The sequence below is a fragment of the Podarcis tiliguerta genome (assembly GCF_965153285.1).
Source record: "Podarcis tiliguerta genome assembly, chromosome: 9".
Lineage (NCBI taxonomy): Eukaryota > Metazoa > Chordata > Lepidosauria > Squamata > Lacertidae > Podarcis > Podarcis tiliguerta.
The window spans coordinates 43,169,180-43,191,536 of NC_139542.1; positions in this window are offsets into that span (position 1 = coordinate 43,169,180).

The following is a 22,357-nucleotide window of genomic DNA, read 5'->3' on the forward strand; positions in this document are numbered from 1 at the left end:
AAAATGGCCCATGATCTTCAGGCTGGCTTTGAATTATAGAAAGGAAATATAATTTTGAGGTCATGTTTAATCTTAAATATTTCTTCATTGGTGCTCTAACAAATATTCACCACTATTTGAAACAGCATGCTGGGGAGGGGGAAATGAAAGAATTCTCCACATGTGATGGTCTAGCCTAAAATATGAGATAAAGTTTTCTTTAGGAATACAGTCTTGAGTGTCTTTTTGAAAGAGATTAAAATATCACAAACCCGACATTTATTATTAGTTTTAGAACAATAAATTATAGGCACCTCTGAACAAGAAAGTTCTCATTGTCAAGCAAAATGGTTTACAAGGATCTGGAGAGTATTAAATGTGGGGGGAAATGTAAGGATGTTAAGAAATATCTACTTGGAATGGCTGACATCTCCAAAGTATGGAGCAAAATCAGACATGGTCAAATCATGCCAAAATGGACAAATAAATCTGTTTCTTCAATTCGAGGCTGTAGACCACAGAGCATTCTCCTTCGCTCACTCCCCCCCCACTTTCCAGATGTAAGACTCTTTTGAAACACTGCATCTGTGGTTTTTGGGTTGTTGTTGTTTTTAACCCGGACCTTTTTTCAGTGCTGGTATTCCACAGTCATTACCTGTGTTATAAAAGTTTAATTATGTATTTTCAAGACTATATAAAGGTTTTGGGACGCTTCATAACATACATACAGCATCTTTCATTTAAACTGATATGGTACAGCTGACTTCGATGGAGCAAAGGTGTAACACTAACCATACTGACTTAAAAATAATTTATGTTGGAAATGACTTACAGTCATGCTTACAGGTTCTGGTACTAATCTGCTCAACTACAGCTGTTCTGAGTCAAGTGATTTTTAATATTTTTATTTTTTTTAAGCTGGGCAAGTGCCAGGATTCAAACCCTTTACATATGCTGAACATGGGGTTTGTGTGACCTAAAGGGCAAATTCAGGGCATGCTATGAGGGAACTGCAGGGGAATCAATGAGATCAGCAAAAAAGAAAAGAAAAGAAAAGCTTTTAATAGTGAAATGTCAGTTTTGTGTGATACTGCTTGATTCCTGTAAAAGTTTCCAGGTAAGACCTTCTGCTCCCTGTGACAGATTGATGTTGCCTCTGTCTTTACCATTTTCTTCCTCACAGCTTGATAGGAAGCAAAGAATAACACAAGGCAATTGACAACATTTTATTTAAATCCCTAAAGGAGTTCTCACTATCCCGTGCCACAACCAAGTGCAGATTTATAAAGCGCTTCCAGACAGGCTGCTTATTTGCCCGAAATGTGGTTGCTATCACACATTTTATGTAGAGTGCAATTATCCCATTAACGTTTCTAACCACACAAAAAACAGATATGGGAAAGTGATGGGATAGTGCAGAATAACAACCACTAGTTGCATAAGCACTACATGAGCATATCAGAATGAAAGCTGAATAAACAGCTGGAGTTGTATAACCTCTGCACATTTTGGGGGGAAATATTGACGTGAATGCTGAATAAACAGCTGGTCATGACACTTGGGGCACTTCTCGACTGCCTCTATTTTGGGTTGGGATTCAGTCACATGCAAGTAAATTCAGGTTGTGCAACTGAAGCCAACTTGGAGCTCTTGCAAAACAAACCCCCCCCCCCCCCAAATCTGACTTTTTATAAGGGGAAATGCTTTCAAAAGTGTCGAATAATGCTTGCTTGGCACAGCACCATATAACCTCCCCACAAATTTTATACAAACCAAATAAACTGAACACTCAATAAACAGGCTATCTGAAGCAAATTTAAGCACCATGATTTCATTGAGTTTCATTTAAACACGTTTTGAGCACTTGCTGGATTCTGACCCAGGAATTTGCTATTTGCATTTTCAGAAGACAATTGTTTTCTTTTTCTTTTCTTTTTAAAAAATATTTAATAAACTGTCTGCCCCAAAGGTAAATGTGACCTGCTTTTTTTCTTTCTTTAGGAAATCTCATTTGCCAGAAATATAAATGCTCTGGTCCAAATGTTAACTGTTCCTTGTGAAGGATATTTCTCATTGAAATGCCAGAGATAAACTTGCTGGAGAATTTCCCCCAGAAGGCTGCTTTTCTCTCTTTCTTACTGCTGTTTTCTATTTCCCCGTGGAGGGGAGGAAATCAGTTTTCATAGGGCCAAACGATAGGCTGTACTCGGATTGTGTGTGCCTGAAGCCTGAGAGGGTCTTTTCTTTTAAAATTCACATTGGGACAGCAGGATTGACAGGATAGTAGCAGCACTAAGAACGGGCTGGCGGAAAGGAGGTGGTGTTTAGCTCTTCGCCCACCCATTCTAAATCGCTCCCCCCTCAAGCAGCTTTCCCTTCAAAGGTTTCAAATATATACTTTTGAAACACTAATAGGGAGGGAAGTCATTGGGTGGGGGGAACTGGGGTCGGGAAAGGCTTAAATCCCTCCTGCTGTTTCCCCAATATCAATAGTACCTTCCCAAGTAGCACTTAAAATCAGGAGAGTCATCAGCCTTAAATTACACTCTTTTAACAGCCAAGGAGTGAGAGCAGAAACGGACCTCTATTCCTTGTCGCGTTATCCCAGATCTTTGACACTGAAAACGTTTTCATCTGCTTACAGTGGTCTCCTAAATAAATTATAATTCCCCCCCCCCCATTCCTTCTTAAAGTTTTTGTCCTCTTGGTTCCTGACCTTTCTGGTCTGTTTTGCCATTTCTGCATAGTCCAACAGCTTGGTTTGCCATTCCTCACTGGTAGGGAATCTTTCTTCTTTCCATCTCTAGGCTAATAATATCCATGTGGCTGTTGTCGCATACATAAAAAGTCTTTCCTGCTCCTTTGGGATGTTGGTATTATTTATACTGATGAATTTATCTTAATGCTGCCAACATTTTCAATATGCTAGGTTACTGTCTATGTCAGTGATGGCCAAACTTGGCCTTCCAGCTGTTTTGGGACTACAATTCCCATCATCCCTGACCACTGGTCCTGTTAGCTAGGGATGATGGGAGTTGTAGTCCCAAAACAGCTGGAGGGCCAAGTTTGGCCACCACTGGTCTATATGCTTTGAAATAAGTAGCAAGTAAAGAGATATGTTCACGTTTCATCTACTATGTTAATCTGTGCCTAAAAACAGGTTTGCCTAAAATTGATGCTAATCACTGATTTTATCCGTAATTTTAAGATAGAGTTTATATTTTATGTAAACCATTCACAGGTTTTGATGATTAAGCAGTATATAAATCCTGCTAAATATTTTTTTTTTTAAGCAAAACACACCTGACATTTAAAGGAAGACCTGCATTATTATTTGGTTTAGGGAATGGCACGATGAAAAGGATTTCTCTTCAGAAAATTTCTATTGATTACAATTTTTTAAACAAGATTTAATCCTAATCATCAAAAGCTTTAAGTGGTTTACTTAAAATATACTTTAAAATTAGCAATAAAATCAGCAGATAAAACCAAGTTAGCTTAAAATCGGTACAAAGTACTTATAAGAGGCACAGATTAATGTAGCAGATGCAATGTGAATTTATCTCTTCACTTGTTACTTATTTCAAAGCACATACAGGAATTTTCCATGGGTTGTCAACATTAAAGATACACTATATGCCTTCAGATTCCAAAACAACGATCCCATGCACACTTACGTGACTGTAAGGTCTACTTAACATAATAGGATATGGTTCTGAGTAGACATAGATAGGCCTGGACTGCATGCGAACATAGTGCTCTGTTAATAGGCTTTTGTTTCTCCCAACACACCCAACAAATGGTCAAGGGGAGAAAAAACTAATATTCCTCAAATTATGAATCAAAATGTTCTTGTAGTAATTGTTATTATAAAATGAAATAGTCTCCAGTTATGAATTGGAGCTAAGGCTTCACCTTTAGATTGTTCTTGTGGTTACTTTTGTTTTTCTATGTAGTTTTGCGTCAGCCTCTTGCTCTGAGCTTACATAGTGAGTAGCCTTGCCCGATATATTTATCAGTCCTGATAGCACTTCATAGTCTGGTTCATACAGCTTTTGAAGTAGTTCAGAACTTTCTTTGTTGAGATAGGCTGCCTTTAATTTTGAAGAGCTCTGTCCTTAGCCTGTGTGCTTGAAAAGCTTTTAGGAAGCCATAAAACGTATGTCTGTAATCCTATAGCAGATTTGTAATTAACGGAGAGTACTTCAGCAACAGATCAGAAGAGATGTGTCTGTGCTGCCAAAACAAAACTACTCACTGCTTTCAGACTGATTCCAAGAAGATTGCTTTACTTGAACACATACCTGTAGTTGTAACTATTCTTTTTCATACTAGCCATCCACTACTTCATCACTCTATGAATTAATGGGGGCAAATTGCCTGCAATATCCACATTTGACTCCCAACATTGTTGGATGAGTGCCAGTAAACTGAGTTTGAATCCTGTGAAGATGGAGGTTCTGTGGGTAGGCAGTTCCCATTTCCAGAAGATAAGCCACTTGTCTGTTCTGGATGGGGTTGCACTCCCTCTAAAGGAGCAGGTACGTAACTTGGAGGTACACCTGGATACATCTTTGTCATTGGAAGCCCAAGGGACCACTGTGGCCTTTTACCAGCTTTTACCAAAGGCTGTACCTGGACTGGGGTAAACAGGTCAATGTAGTGCAAGCACTGGTAACCTCCCAACTGGATTACTGTAATACGCTCTGTGTGGGGCTGTCCATAAGCTCCAGCTAGTGCAGAATGCAGCAGCTGGACTGTTGATGGGGGCAGATGACCAACAGCATGTGGCACCTCAGCTAAAACATTTATACTGCCTGTCCATATGCTACCAGGTTCTAGGCAATGATCTTGCTTGCATCACCAAGTGGGATGTTGTGAAGTGAAGTGAGAAGAGCAACTGCTACGTCGTTCATGGTCACAAAGCTGTTCAAACAAGCACATGGAATATTCAGGTGGTTTTTTTGGTTTAGTCGTTTAGTCATGTCTGACTCTTCGTGACCCCATGGACCAGAGCACGCGGGGCACTCCTGTCTTCCACTGCCTCCCGCAGTTTGGTCAAACTCATGTTTGTAGCTTCAAGAACACTGTCCAGCCATCTCATCCTCTGTCGTCCCCTTTTCCTTGTGCCTTCAATCTTTCCCAACATCAAGGTATTTTCCAGGGAGTCTTCTCTTCTCATGAGATGGCCAAAGTATTGGAGCCTCAGCTTCACGATCTGTCCTTCCAGTGAGCACTCAGGGCTGATTTCCTTAAGAATGGATAGGTTTGATCTTCTTGCAGTCCATGGGACTCTCGAGAGTCTCCTCCAGCACCATAATTCAAAAGCATCAATTCTTCGGCGATCAGCCTTCTTTATGGTCCAGCTCTCATTTCCATACATCACTACTGGGAAAAACATGGCTTTAACTATACGGATCTTTGTTGGCAAGGTGATGTCTCTGCTAAATCTCAGACCTACTTCTGAGTCTCCCACCACAAATCCAAAGTGAAGAGGCCAGGGTTAATGGGTGGTGGTGATCTCATCTTGCTTTTAAAAATCCCCATGGTGAGGCTACATCTCCAAGGAGAGTCCAGAACAAGTGGAAGGCACAAGATTTGTGAAGGCTGTATTAAAGTGTTTTCATCCTGCCTTTATGGCAACAGACAACTATCAAAGCTGGTTACAACAATAATCGAACTATTGCAATTAAAAATCAAACCACAATAAAAATCATAACTTAACAATGAATAAAACATCAATTCTAAACCTACTGCTGCTCATTTTTATCAAGTGATCCAGAATTCTGGTATTATGAAGGATTGAAGGAAATCTCTACTATCCACTTTCCCCCTATCATACATAGCATTCTAACCTTGTCATGTCTCTCTTCAGTTATTTCCTCCTCAGTTGAACAAAGCCCTAAACACTTTAGCCTTTCCAAGATGCTTAACATCCACCCACCCACACCTGACAATTTCAGTTGTTCTTCTTGGTACATTTCCCAGTACTATCATATCCTTTATGAGATGGTGCATCCGCTGTATTCCAGGTGTCACTTGCAACCAGGTCTGGTGAAGAAAGATGGTCATCCTCCATTCTATGTACAAGAGCCAACCATACTGACAGCTGAATATTTCTTCAATCCTTGTTACAGGGTCCTCTATTGCACCCCAAGGCAGAAGCTTATTCTGTGGGGCACAGGACAGGCCCCAGGGCTCAAACAGCAGCATCCACTCTCTCATTCCTTAGAAACTGCTGCCTAATGGTGGGGACAACCCTAGTAGCACTATAGTGTCATGGGCCAGGAGTCAGCTTTGCCTGCTGAACAGCAGCCTGAAGGGGGAGAAGGCAGGGTGACTCCACCTACAGCTGATCAGCCTTCAGGGACACAGTGGAGAAGGCACTGATGAGAATCATCTGGCTTCAGCCTTCTTAAGCAGAGCTTCCAGCAGCAGTCAGATGCTGGTAACAACACTTGTAGTTTCTGGTTCTACCTTGATGCTTCCTGCTTGTCTTGACCCCATGACCATCGGATTTCCTGACCCCTGGACTTTCTGACCACATGGATTGCTGTTCATCTGACCCTAGGACTGGGCCTGACTTTGGATGCTGCCTCTGCCTCAGAGACTCTTCTGGTTCTCTAGCCTCCCACTCCACAGAGCTTTGCATGTTGCTGCTCAGCAATGAGACTACGACATATAGATTTCAGTAAAGACATAATGATACCAGTAATTGCATTTTCAATCCCTAAGAATTTCCAGTGCTGAGTTTGCCTTTTTCCCCCTATTGCTGTCCACCGAGTTGACTTTTCCAGTGGATGCTCCACCACGACTCCAAGGTCTTCCACCTATTTAGCCTTCCTTAATGTATATGTGCAAGTGGGATTCCCCTCCCTGCTTCTACATCCATCACTTCACATACAGTATTCTGTCTCTTTTGTCATTTAGCTGTCCACTCCTTCAGAATAGCAATTTTCTCGGATTCTTCATCTGTTTTGGAGTTCACCATTCCTGAGTAGCATGGTTCTAGATTAGGGTAGCCAACGCAATGTCCTTTCTATATAATTGGACTCTAACTCCCATCTGCCAACATGGCCAGCGGCTAGGCATTGGCTCATCCCTTCTAGATATTTTATTAAATAAATAAATAATAAATAAATAAATAGTACTGATCCCCACAACCTAAGTGCTGTTTTGATTACCCTAACAGGCAGCACTGGATGATTTCCCAGTGGCCTGGTTGGCTTGATGTTTATGTACTTTTCTGCAGTGACTGGTGGAGTATGAAATGTTTGCTAAATCACTCCATAGATTCAGCAGTGGGCATGCTTGAAAGCAGTTTGAGGTGGGGTGGGAGGAACACCAGACAAATTAAGGAGCTCTAATGCATCTTGGAGTGGCATACTGAGAATAAAAGTAGTGAGCATTGCATCCAAACTAAGTTAATCAAACTTATTCCCGGAAGTTTCACACAAGCTGTTAAAATGACTTCAGCTGAGGTTTCTAAACAACTGAGGCCACTGTCTGGTGAACAGGAGCACTGAGCATCCTTAATAATGTGTTCCAAATTTCATGACAAAATGAGGCCTGGTTCACATCTGTTGGTGTTAAATGCCCTGATAAGTCATCCACTTAAGAATTTTTGTGTGATTCCTATGGCAATTTTTTGAAAGCATACTGTGAGTGTCACAACACAGACCAACAGTCCCTCATCCCAACAGCAGGAAATAAGGAATTCTGCTTATGCAAATTTGGAAGCACAAGAGTGAGAGAGGTATCCTTCTTATTAGATAGGTTAAGGTTAATGATTTTTAATTCACAAACAATATCAAAACCATGGTTTGGCATTTCATGAGCAACCTCAGACCTACATACTCTCCCCTCCCCTTGAGTGCTTCCTTTGGCCTGATTCAGCTGGGCTCTTTTTATGCACTTACAGTATAGGAGCCTTCCAGGTTGTGACCATAGAATTCTATCCTGTACACCTCCTGCCTGTCCCTGATTCATTTAGTGAAGCTCATGCACGAGCAGCAATGGACGGATTATGCCTGAAAACTAACAATAAAAGTCTTTTACTTATTATTCTTTTGTGGGGAGGCACTATTCATTTGCTGTGAGGAGCATTTGAGCAGAGCCCATGGTACAGTCTAAAAGAGCAACAGGCAACAAAAGGGGGTGTATTTTGGAAAATGTGCTTGAAGCGCAGTGGTACGGTTCCATTTTTCATCTCGGCACTGACCTTCCTGACATAATTTAAAAATAAATGGAGCAAAGCAAATTACCAGGGAAGCCAGGCGTGTTCTTGGTTTGGCAACCCTGAAGCACTTGTTTATTCTACGGTGCTTTAGGGAAGGAAGCCCCCGAGGCTTTGTAATACCCATAACATCTGGAACAGGTAGGAATGGCTGACCTTCCTATGTAGCAGTTCCTCTAATGTTGTGGCAAACATGAGATTTTCCAGGGTTACTGAAGCAGATAATGATTTATGTATTCCTTTAAAGCACATTTCAGTGAGTTCTGAATAGAGTTCCATAGACTTTCAAGAGTGATTATGGTTATTTTATTTGTGAAGATGGCCAGCTGTGAGGAGGAAGCCGTGGTGGAGCCAGTGTGATGAACTGCACAACCATATGCATGTGTACAATGGCACATTTTTTTTCAGTTGCTCCATTCATGCAAACCACCTCTGGGAAGCATCAACTTGCAAAATGGTCATGCCAATATAGTCCATGCATCACTTTTTCCACAGAGTTGTTCTGAATGGATGGCTCTGAAGCATGCAAACTGCTTCATTCTTAGTGGCTCGTCTACAATTGTGCTCCTTGTCCTGGTTTGAAGACATTTCCAAATTAACAAACAAACAAACTGCAGGCCCTAGTGCTTTGGGAAGTGAGAGAGTTCTACTGAGGGAGCTCATGGCATCAACATATTGCATCAACATACAAGCATCAGCATATTGTCCCTTGAGTTTCTCAGGAGACGTTGGAATGCCTTGTATTCTGTGGGTGTCAATTTTGTTAGCTCTTCCCCTGAATAGCTTAGACTCAAAAGACACCAGGCACATTTGCAGTGAAACCCACAGGAATTTATTTTCACTTCACTTACAGAGAGCAATGGACATAGCCATAGAAAAGGATGGTGGAATCCATGACCATTCCCTTTATCAGCTTCGGACCTGTAGAGAGAACTTGTAGGCCCACAGCTGAGCCCCAAGGAAGCCATTTTACATAGGCCTTATTACCCTTGACTGCCTCTTAGGAATGGCCCTAAGACATTGGGGGGGGGGGGGAGGCACCCCAGGCAGCTGATTTTTGGTATCATGAAAGGGCAGTGCCTTGTAAACTTCCTATATTTATTACTGCTGTAGTTTTACTGCCAGGGAGGGTGAGAGAGAGACACTTGTTGAATTTTCTACCTTTGGTGCCAAAATAACTTGACTGACCTTTGCAGGGGCGGCACATCCTATTTCACCTCTTGAGGTGAAACTGGAAGTGCCACCCTGCCCTGCTGCTTTCACTGCCACCTATGCCACCTACCCTACGGCTGGCAGAGAACTGATACCAGCTTCAGTAGAACAGACTTGGCAGGACAAATTTGGACTGAAGATGTTTCATGAGGTGTTCAAGTAGACCAGGACACATGTCTTACATCATTTGCCGGCTGTTACCACCATAACTACAGTTGGTGCTCTTGCTGGAGAACTGAAATCTAGATCAGGGATGAGGAACCTGTACCCTTGCCCCAGATCTTGTAGGACTCCCATCAGCCTCTGCTAGGAAAACCAAATAGTGAGGGAAGATGGGAATTGTAATCCATCAACATTGGGATGGGGTCACAGATTCTCCTCCCCTTAACTAGGTTCTACCTGTTGTAGTTAATACTACAGAATTAGCACTGTGGTTGAAAACTAGGGACCAGTGAACTGGTTAACCTGCACATCTGTCTCTCTCTGTCCTGCATTGGTCTACTACCGCTCTTGTGTTATTATAATTCTTCCCCTTGGAAAAAAAAAGATTTTGTTCTCGTTCTCCATGGACAGCATATAATTTCTTCAGCAAATTTGTTTTGAACAAGCTAAACCAGATTACTTCATGATCCCATATTCTTGCTCTCAACAACAACTTTTTATTTTTGGCACATGCATTATTGGGGTGCATTTGTGTAAATTTCAGAATTATCGCTGGAGGGGGAGAAGGAATTAGACGCCTGAAGCTACCATTCTAGGCTGTGATTCAAATGAAATTGTTATCTATTTTTAAATGGATATTTTGCACACCATTAGCCCAGACCATTAGCCTAGAAGGTGTAATAATGCTGAATTGATCCAAGTTGGATCATGTACAAATGCAGTTTACTCTGCATGACCACCAGTTTAATTTTGATTAATCTCTTACTAAAGCGTTTCTGCATACACTGTTCCATTTGCTTCACACAGGCTGCCTGCATACCAAATGCATGTGGGTAGCCTGACAACTTGGCTCAGACAACAGAGAGTCATATGGTTAAACTTTCTTCTGGTGAATCCACAATTACGTTTACAGGTAGTGGAACTTAACATAATTTCATAAAACTGTTTGGAGCTGGGAGACAGAGCATCTTGCCTAAAGCAACTGCTATAATCAACTTAGGTAAAGATTGAACCAAAGACCCCTCGCAATACTAAAATTTGGGGTTATCCAATGAATCTGAATGTTGGAAAATTTAGGGCAGGCAATAGGAAGTAAAGTGGAACTTTGGTTCTCAAACGGCTTAGTTGACGAACAAATCCGCTCCCAAATGCCAAAAACCCGGAAGTAAGTGTTCCAGTTTTTGAACGTTTTTCAGAAGCTAAATGTCTGTCAGCTATGGTTTCCAGCATGCCTGTGCCAATCGGAAGCTGCGCCTTGGTTTTCAAACACTTCAGAAGTTGAATGGTCTTCTGGAACGGATTACGTTCGAGAACCAAGGTACCACTGTACTTCTTTGCACAGAGCAAGGTATGAAATTTGCACCCACAAGGTGTAGTGATGGACATCAACTGGGATGGCTTTAAAAGAGGGTTAGATAAATTCATGGAGGACAAGGCTGCTAGCCACAATGATTGTGCTCCATCTACTCTGTATGCCCCTGAAAACCAGTTACTGGGAATCACAAACTGGGAGAAGGCTGTTTTGCTCAGGTCCTGCCGTGAAGCTGCTCCTAGGCATCTATGATGCCTTGGCCACTATGAGGAGGATGCTGAAGCAGAAGGGCTATTGGCCTGATCCTGCATTGCTTTTCTTATGTCTTAAAATTCATGTTTCCAGGCAGATCACAGGATGTAGGGCTGTCCTTGACACCTCTTTCCATAACGATTGTGCAAAAAACATTTCCCCCCCATATTTTGCTGAATTCCTTAGATGCATGAAGCAAAACTCAAGTGCTAAATAGAAACAACACAGGGTTTGTTAGACCTTTTTCCTCGGCACGAATGCTTATGAACCAGAAAGAACTGACAAGGCATGGCTGTAATAAGCCTTTGAAATCTATTTGTTACACAATAATAGAAGGACTGAGTTCAGGAGCTTTCATGCTTCTTAATCAAAGAAAAAGAACCAGGAAGAGGATGATGGGAAAATAGAAGGGACAGCATCGTTAAGCATGAACCTACCACCAGTAGGCTTTTTTCTTTGCTCAGAAGAATCCTTATTTGTGGTTCGAGGACCCGACCCCCGCCCCGTGGAAATGAACACACAAGGACACGTGATATATGGTTTATGGGCATGAAAAGGCCACAACTTTATTGGTTACAGCAGTGAAAAAGGTATTGGCTTAGGCATTGGATGTCCACCACAGGGGTTGAATCACCAGAGGGGCGGAGCCTGTTGATGATAATACAACTATAGGCTCTCCCCTGACGTCACCAGGGGTCGTGCCATGGCCTCCCGCCAAGCAGGCATCGGACGGAATACACGACCCCCAGATTCCTTTAACGGAATACCCAAAATTGAAGGCTTAGGCCGATGGCCACACCTAGCCTTCCCACACACCATAACGCAATAATCCAATGCCTAACCTACCCACCAATACCACAAAAGTTGTGACGATTGCTACGAGGTAGGCGAAAAAACCTCATGGCCTACTGCCATGCGGAAAAACTCCTACCAGGCCCCCCGACTAACCAGGGCGACCAACCTAAGGTCCATAGCAAGGCCAATACCCTAAGCTAAAGGGAGTGGAGGGTGGGTGACTCTCGGCGAGACGGAGTGGAAAGAGGCTGAGGAGAGGGCTGGCGCTGCAATTTGAACTTGGCTGACCACACCCCCCAGCGGCACCCGATTGGGTGCCGGTTGGTGGGAGGAGCGCCAGCCAGGGAACAGAAAGGCAGGGGGCTGAGCCCCCTGCTGTGGGCGGTGCTCAGGCTCCCGTCCACAACCACTCCCCTCTCTTTCAGGGAGGAGAGTCTTTGTGGTTCGAGGACCCGACCCCCGCCCCGTGGAAATGAACACACAAGGACACGTGATATATGGTTTATGGGCATGAAAAGGCCACAACTTTATTGGTTACAGCAGTGAAAAAGGTATTGGCTTAGGCATTGGATGTCCACCACAGGGGTTGAATCACCAGGGGGGCGGAGCCTGTTGATAATACAACTATAGGCTCTCCCCTGACGTCACCAGGGGTCGTGCCATGGCCTCCCGCCAAGCAGGCATCGGACGGAATACACGACCCCCAGATTCCTTTAACGGAATACCCAAAATTGAAGGCTTAGGCCGATGGCCACACCTAGCCTTCCCACACACCATAACGCAATAATCCAATGCCTAACCGCCACCCGAGCCAAAGGCTCGCCGCCAATACCCTCACAGCTGCAACCAATCCCTGACGCTACTGATGATGCTGTCAAGCCACAGGTCATTCCCCAGGTCTGAGAGATGAACCCCGTCATCTCTATACAAGTCCATGTTGCCAATCCGAATACGATCATGCACAATAACTTGGCCATTCCGACAGCGCACCCAACGGGACACGGCCCGGTTCAAAGTCTTTCTGATTTTCTCCACGGCCATACAACACTTCGCCCCTCGCCACACAATTCTCTTCAGGAGGGAGGACCAAAACACGGTAGTCCCGGGACACAAGACAGCAATCGCGCCCAAATCAGTTCTTATACTCCATGACAAGTCCGCCGTACTCCTGGTAACGAGGTCATTCTCGCCTAGCTGGACAATAAGGATGTCGGGGGGGCCGAACAAGGCCACTTTCTCCCGCAACATAGGCATAAGCTCCTGCCAACGCATGCCCCATTTCATGAACCAGAAACAGCGGACTCCCGGATGTAGGCCAAGATTAACAGTGAGGCCGGAACTACACGCCCTTGCACGGGCCCAATGGACGATACTGTGGCCGCAAATCCACACGATCTTTTTGGCAGCAGCTGAGGATGAAAAGAAGAAAGCGACAGGTAAGTGGGGGGGTTAATGTAATGTAATCTAGCGGATATAGGCTTTATATGCATCAGATTTCCACCGGCCCATCTCCTTAATCCTATCCACCGGCAAGCCCAAATGAGCGGCTGTTGTTGCAGCGCCAATCCGAAAGGAGTGCGCTGCGTAGTCTTGGGCAGGGGTGCCGGTTGGTGGGAGGAGCGCCAGCCAGGGAACAGAAAGGCAGGGGGCTGAGCCCCCTGCTGTGGGCGGTGCTCAGGCTCCCGTCCACAACCACTCCCCTCTCTTTCAGGGAGGAGAGTCTCTATCAGTGAAACCCTTGTAGCGGCATACAATTGCAATCCTGCTACCTCACACACAGAGTAGGCCTATTGAAATAAATGGACTGAAATTAGTCATGATTAGAGATGAGGAAATCTATCTGAGTGCCCCCCCCAGTTTCTCTTTTTGCTGAAGTCTTAAGTTCAGTTCTCCACATTTCCACATTAGTTTTTTTTAAAATAATCTTAATGAAACATACGGGTTTTCAAGTAAGTGCTATAATTTAAAGTGCTGCCATGAAATAGCAACACCAATCGAAGCAAAGGAAATGAGTACTTAGCCTCTGCATGAGTATTTTGCTAATTCTCTTACTTCATCTAGGCTAATATGTCACAATCTTGAAAGTCTCTTTGTCACCTAATTCATTTTGTCCAGATCACGGACAGTGTGCCAATTTCAGTGGTGCTCTGGCTCATGATGTCATCACTCATACCCACAAAAAGCAGTCCTGGAACAGTGCTTCCCTATATTACCACTGATAAAAGGGGAACTTTTTCTTTGTATTACAATAACTAAAGCTTCATCTTTAACTGCTGATTTTTTACCTGTCATGCAGATTTTACTAGCTCTCTCTGTTCATGAAAAGGTGTTCCCCTTTAGATGAGCAGGATTGTGCTGCCCAAAACTGTGCGCAGGATCACCGCCATTGCAATTCCTGAATATATTCCTGTTCATAACATTTGCAAGTTTTCTGATCTAAGATTTATTGCGGCAGTCCAAAGCAATCAACATTTCCTAAGTAGTCGTTCCACACTAGATGTCACTGTTGTTCTTTTAAAGAAAAGCATCCCGAGGAATGCTGTTGCATGTTTTGCATGCTGAAAAATCGCTTCACAACAAGATACTTGGGGGAGCATTTCATTGTAATGATTTTTCTCTATTTAAAATGTTTATTGTGCTTGGATGAAAAATAAAAGCTTTGGACAAGGTAGATCTATCAATAGTTTCTTCTCTAGCCCTTGAATCTGTGAGTGTTTGAAAAGCTAATGCATTAGTAAATTCAGAATACAGTAGTGTATAGAAGAAACCTTGCAGCAGTGAACAAATCTGCTAATGGAAGGAACTAGGAACATTGGGTCAAACTATGTACCTTGTAGAAGCATAAAAAGTGCTATGTTGAAAAGAACGCAACACTCACGTTATTAATGTACCTATTCAAAATCTTGCAAAGTAGCAGCAGAACTTCCCTCCGACTTAAAACAGTCTGTTCTGTGCATGGTGTGTGTGTGCGTGTTTTATTGTAAGAGGAGAGTCATCTAGTTGAGGAAGTCCTCCATTTGCAGTTGTTCAGTCCATGGCTGGCTTAAAGATCTGGAACCATAACAAGGCAGAGCAGAGCCACTTGAAATTAACACCTGGACAGGTGCAAACATCACCTGGACAGTCCTTCCCACTATGGTGATTTGTGTTGCATTTCTGTTTAAATTACAGTAATCACTGATAAATTTGAATCTATACATCTAAATTACCACAGCAATTTTTATCCAAATCAGTAGTCTTTGTCACACCAGGCTAATGTTCGTAGACCAGAGCTGATCCCACGAAGAGCAAACATAACAACACTGAGTGTTGCTTTTCATGCTTACAATGAGCACCTGATGATCTTGACTTCTTTTCCCATTTTAAAACATAGATGGAAAACTGCATTCCTGGAGAGAGAAGTGGTAAGCTCCCTGACATTTGATTCCCAAGTATTATTCTGCTATAGCAATTATCCTGAACAATAACCAGCTGCAGTGAATTAATTGCAACTTTCTTCAAGTACAAACTGTGAATAGCAGATCATTGCACTTAAGGCAGGCATTTTGCCTATTACTTTTAGCTGTTTGAGCTAAAGCTGGGGAAGGGGGATACTTTTACCAGGCACCCTATTTGCTTCTTGCATGAATGTTTGCTTCAGCAGAATTAAGGAGGATTCCAAATTAATGCCACGGCAGCACCTAATTTTTTATTTTTTAAAAAATGCAGATTCAGGCACAACAAGAAGATAGATGCAATTAAAAATAATAATAACCCCCCCTAGTTTTTTCTTAGTCTCTTTCAATGGAAAAAGCCTTAGTAGTAGATTCCAAACTCAACAGTTGTGCAATATCTTTATTAGGACCAACCAAAATGTCATCAAATAGTGAGTAGGTTTTTCAGCCACTAGAACTCTTGATAAGGTCTAGAGGTCTCAAGGAATTCAAAAGCTTGGTGACTATTTTGTGATAAATTTGTTGTTTGATTGGTCCTAATAAAGGAACCACTCAACTGTGGTTAGAAGGACTTAACCGCCATGGAGTTTTTATAAAGCTTTTACCAAGGAAATGAAGAGGAAATTAGCAAACTGCTTGGAAAGGTGGGCCACTGAGATATGTCAAACTAGACAATGAGGGGAGAAGTGTGTCATTTTGGCTAGTTTACACTTGATAGGCTTCTGAATCGATTTCAAGTGTGCGAAGTTGTTTCTGAATCATGCCAAATACAATTTAGTTTTGTATGCAAGAGAGCAATCCTATTGGTATGAAAAGTGGGCCTTAAAAAAAATGCAGCCAAATTTCCAACTCAGTCATGAGCTGCTTATTAACTTTATGGTCTTTTTGCAATATGTCTTGGACACCCAGATATGTGAGGTAGAGTATGTCTAGTGTGGTTCTGAAGCAGCGCAGTTCCCTCTACCATCTTGAGATTCCAGTACCTTGTTCTGCTCTCTGCAGAGACCAGGCTTAACTCATGCAACCCAGTTCTCTTTCCAGCATTGGTTGAGCAGGTGGGTATGAGTATAATCTCTTCCAAAGAGGATCTTCCCTAATACAAGAGAGTGAAACAGAGAAGTCAGCCTGAAAGCACAGGAGATGGTTCAATGGATGGGATATATACATGTGAACCGCATATAAGATGCTGCCAGCTCCATGGAGGAAGAAAAGAGACAGAGACATAGCTGACTACTTCATATTATATAAGCTGGGGAGGAACATGAATAATAAACTCATACTGTTATGAATTTGTGGGTGTCAGACTCCTCTTAATCCCTGGATCAAGTAAGTGTTAGAATTTAACCAAGGCTTGGGGTGCTAAACTGGTGTGCCGCACTGTGTGCCTGTCTCTGGACTCAAAAGCTAGTTAAACCTGTGATGACGTGATCGCCTGAAATGATGGGCTATTAAGAGAACAAAGGATCAAAGGGGCTTGGTGTGAGTTGGCAAATGGGTGCCCGCTCCCCCTCCGAAACAGATAAAGCCAGAATTTAGAGTAGAGAGGAGAGTTGGGAGTTATGTGACTAAGTAGCAAGTCAGAAAGCTGGAAAGCCAGAGAGGCAGAAAAATGGTTGAGCTCTCTTTGAATCTAAAACTGTGGGTATGTGAGAAGCAAAACACTGTTGGGATGTTGACGCTGTGAACCCCTCCATCATAGGCTCAGGTTGTATATAGGTGTAAATGAACCATACATCATGAAGACACCACAGTCTCTGCTGTGCCTTCTTCCAAAAGGAAACACAGAGCCTGGGTAACACCTAGAACCCCTGGAATCTCGTAGGTTTGGAGGTTGGAGTGACATGCAACAACATATTAGTAGCAAGAGGAGATAAATAGAGATCATTCTCTTTCTCTTATCTGAATAAACTAGCCTGTATGGCTAATAAATCCCTTATACGATTCTTTAAAATTCATAAAAACAAGTATCTGGCTTGAAAATGCTGCAATCTATTTTTATATGCACTCTCATGCTGATAATTTCTCTGGCTTTCAATTTATTGTGTTTTTATAACTGCCTGTCTCCATTATTTAACATCATTTAAAGTTGTTGTCATGAAATTCTGACACAACCAGATACATTGCTTCAGTCAAACACTTGAATTTTTTACGATTCCTTTTCATTAAAGAAACAGGAAGAACTCTAATCTCATTTACAAGTTAAGGAGCACAGAGATTCAAAATTGTTGTTTTTAACAGATTAAGTGTCCCTCATTTTTATACTTTTTCTGTGTATCCTCCTACCCAAAGGGTATAATATAGACATAAAACCTCCACTTATCACACCTTTTACAACGTGTATTTTCCTACGATAACAGGGGCCATTATTCTGTGATGCTTGAGTATCTCTTCCAGGTGCATTTATTAACACATTTTGAATTTCACTAAAAGGGTATAGTTTAAAGAAATACTATATATTCATAAGACATTAAATAAGATCCACAAGACTGGACTCTGTTACTATTTTTCTGTTTTTAATGTTTAGTTATGATATTGTTTCACTGTTTTACGTTTGTTCCCAAAATGCTCTGAAATAAAATAAATAGTAAAGGATAATAAATGATACTTCATTCCACCAAAACTGCTTTATGTTCAGTGTGTGGTTAGGATAATTAGGTGAGAAGCACATATATTTACAGCACATCCCTCCCTCCAATGAATCCCAGGAGCTATAGTTTATCCCTCCCAAAACTATATTTCCCAGCACCCTTAACAAACTACAGTTCCCAGGATCAATGGGGGATGTGTGCTTTAAATGTATGGTGTGTACGAATCACATGGAATCCTGTCATGTGACATATCTTCTCCATGTTATTTGAATGATCACTGGTCAACAACAAATTTGTGGTCTGCGTTTTTTTCAGCTGATTTAGGACGAATCTGATGCGCTGAATCCAAAAATCACATTGGTTTTGCTCAATCAGGTCAAGTTTTTGAGTGACGAAGATGCCTCCAGTGTTGAAGGACATGAAGAAGAAGAAGTGGTTCTTGAAGCTGATGCTCCACATCCATTTTCCCAAAAGGAGTTGAATGATCTAGTTCACGACCTCAGCTTGTCAAAGGACTCTGCCGAACTGTTGGCATCCAGATTGAAGGGAAAAAACCTCCTCTCTGACAGTGCTCGCATCAGCTTCTTCCACAACAGGCATCAAGAGTACCTCCGTTTTTTTCTTGGAAGAGAAGGACTTGGTGTACTGTGCAGATATTGCACAGCTTCTGCTCAAGCTTGGAGTGCCACAGTATGAACCCAAAGATTGGAGACTGTTCATTGACAGCAGCAAGCGATCACTGAAACGTGTTCTGCTACACAACGGCAACCAGTTTGCCTCTATACCCCTGGCTCACTCGAGTACACTGAAGGAAAACTATGAAGCGGTGAAGTATGTGCTGGAGAAAATTGGTTATGATCAGCATAAGTGGTTTATTTGTGTTGACCTGAAGATGGTGAACTTTTTGTTGGGACAACAGTCTGGCTTCACCAAGTACCCATGTTTTCTGTGCATGTGGGATAGTAGGGACCGTGCTCAGCATTACACGAAGAAGTACTGGCCTGTGCGGGAGGAACTGGTGCCTTGCAAAGAAAGGAACGTCCTCAACAACCCTCTGGTGGACAGAGACAGAATACTCTTCCCACCGCTGCACATCAAGCTTGGCTTAATCAAGCAGTTCACTAAGGCTCTGGACAAGGATGGTGACTTACTTGTGCCAGACTTTTCCAGGATTGACCATGGAGAAGTTGAAAGCTGGCATCTTTGACGGTCCTCAGATCTGTCAGCTCATCAGAGATCCAGAGTTCGGAAAGTCAATGAACGAAGTGGAACTGGAGGCATGGAAGGCATTTGCTCTGGTAGTGAAGAACTTTCTTGGCAACAATAAGGCCAGAAACTACGCACAACTTGTCAACAACATGCTGACTGCTTTCAGAAACCTGGGCTGCAACATGAGCGTCAAGCTGCACTACCTATTTTCACATATGGACCGGTTTCCTGAGAACCTGGGTTCAATGAGTGACAAGCAGGGGGAGAGATTCCATCAGGACATGAAAGAGATGGAGACCAGGTATCAGGGTCGCTGGGATGCAGTCATGATGGCTGACTACTGTTGGACTCTGAAGAGAGACCTCCCTGCCGCTGAGCATTCCAGGAGTTCCAAGAAACGGAAGTTCAAGCCCTGAAGTTTGAAAAATGGTGAAGCAACATGCAATTTACTTACCTTTATCAATGCCCACCATTCAGTTTACAGTAATCGATGTTTCTATTAGGTAATCAATATATGTTGTCGGGAAAACATTTTTTTCTCTTAAAAACATATTTAGGATGATATGTGTTGACAAAAATCAGCTGATAATGCCACAAAAATGTAATCAATTTTGTCACAAGATCTGATTTTTTTTCAAATCAACATAACACATAAACCTGACCTGATGGAGAGAAACAGATGCCATTTCCTGATTCAGCAGTGCAAAAATACCCTAAATCAGTTGTAGAAATCTAGGCAACATTCAAAAAGTAAAAAATTGTTGCCCAGTGAAACATATTTTCAGATTTATGAATCAGCTCCTCAATATTACACATATGGGTTCTGTGAAGGGAATGAAACTCAATTTGCTAAGTGCATCTACTTCTTCTGCCACCAGTAAGGGGCAGTGCAGGTGTAATTGTGTTGCTCTCCTGACAGTCTCCTAATGCAAGGTGGGGAGCCTGTGGCCATCCAAGTGTTGATGATTTTGCTGTTTTAATCCTCCTTCTCAACCTATAAATAGTGTACTGTGTTAAATGATGGAATCTGTATTGTACAGCAGTGAATGGCATATTGACAGTAAATATTTCAGGAGAAAAATCAATTATCCCACCCTGTCTTCCCACATAACTATATGACACGTAAATCTCTAACAAGCCAAGTCAAGAAACAATTTACACCTTTCCTGAAAGAACTTCATTGGCTCCAAGTATGTTTCTGGGCACAATTCAAAGTGTTGGTGCTGACCTTTAAAGCCCCAAACAGCCTTGGCCATGTATACCTGAAGGAGGATCTCAACCCCCATCGTTCAACCCGAGGTCCTCCTCTGAGGGTCTTCTGGTGGTTCCCTCACTGCAAGAAGTGAAGTTACAGGGAAACAGGCAGAGGGTCTTCTTGGCAGTGGTGCCCGCCCTGTGGAACACCCTCTCATCAGATGTCAAGGAAATAAACAACTATCTTTCTTTTAGAAGACATCTGAAGGGCTGGAGAACTACATTGGAAAATTAGAGCAGTGCACATTTTGAATGATGCCTGTCTTTCAGTTCACGTATTGTTTTGGGAAATGTGAATTAGGTATGTTCATGACTGCAAACAGGTTACTTTTACAGTCCTCCTCATCTTCTACTTCTCATAATTTTGAGCACTTATGGTGCTATTTCTTTTCATTTTTTAGCTGCTAATCTTTAGTGGTAGCCTTTGGGTAGCAATGCCCTTTATGGTACATAGTTTCCCCTCCTTCAATCATAGCTTTCTCTAAAAAAATAAAATATAAAATAAAATGACACTGCCATTACTGTGTTCTGACATATTTTCACAAGATCTGTGGATCTGGTTTTTATTAATGCATTCCTTTTCCATCCGCTCCAAACATTGGCTGTTGATTCTGTTAGTTACAGTCATTCTGAAGGGCCTGTTGGCACTGCCAAGAGAAAGCCCCTGACAAAGGTAGTAACATTTAACTGTTCTCAGATGGGATTGGTCATTTATGCTCCATTTTACCTTAGGCTTTCTCACCTTTTTTATTTGTGAGAGAAAAGAGGTTCTACATTAAATGCATGTTTATTCAGCCTTTTCTCAAATGAGGAAATGGAAGGTCACTAAAGACGGCTTGTTATGCTAAGAATTAAATGTTGAGCTCTTATTCCAACGTAGCTGAACTGGATTTTAAGCTTATTTTATATACTTGTGGGTATGTTGAAGGGAAAGGGCACAATAATTGTTAGATTAGCCAGGGTGCAAGATACCATTCTTCTACCCGACTTATGCTCCCCTTTCCTTGTTCTTTTGAGAATTACTCCTCCTCCTCCTGACCAAAACAGTACTGTCCGCTGTCAGCCTAGATTAGATGGAATTCCTCCCTTTAATACCACAAAGCATTTAACATTTATGTAACATCAACCATCTGCTAAGTATTAGACAGAACACTGAAAGTGGTCCTTTTTCTGCCAAGCAGGCTTACAATATTACTGAGGTGGGCAAATGAGGAAGGATAATTTCAGCCCTTGTCAAAAATACCTTCAACTCTACACTGCTAAGTAGCACAGGTTTTTTTTTTTTAAAGAGACTTGAAAAATGCATATAAAGCTTTCACCTCTCACTGAGAAGGAGGAAGCCATATTTCTGGGCAAATCAATAACATATGCTGGCACATGCTGTAACTGGCATGTAATCTTGTAGTAGAAATGTTTAGCTGGGATAAGGAAATGTTCCTGTTTTCTTTGCAGTTACAGAAACAACACACAGCAGGGAGATAGATTTTTCTCGAGCAGAAACTTTCTGTTCAGTAACAAAGAATGAAGTCCCAATGAAAAGCATGCCTGTCCTGGAGTCTAGCATTTTAGCACTAAGAAACAAGTGCCTTCTCTGTTGGATGACAACAGATTTTTCCTCAAACAGGTAAACAGATTTCTTTGTGTGGGCCTGGTGGCTCTCACCCCTTTCTCTATAAGCTAGTATATGATGTGATGCCTCAGAAATTTGTAGTATGCAAGTGCACGTGAGTGTGTAAAAAAGAAAGAGAAGAGGTTCAGTTCCACACACAAAGAGCTAAAAGGGAAAGTAGAAAATAATCTAACTTTCCAATGCCTCCTCCTGCTCTATATACTTTCCCAAGGAACTTACCCTCACAACTTCAAGGCAGAGGGGGCAGTGAGGAGGAGGAGGAGGCAGGCCTCAGCGGAAGACCTGTGGGGCAGT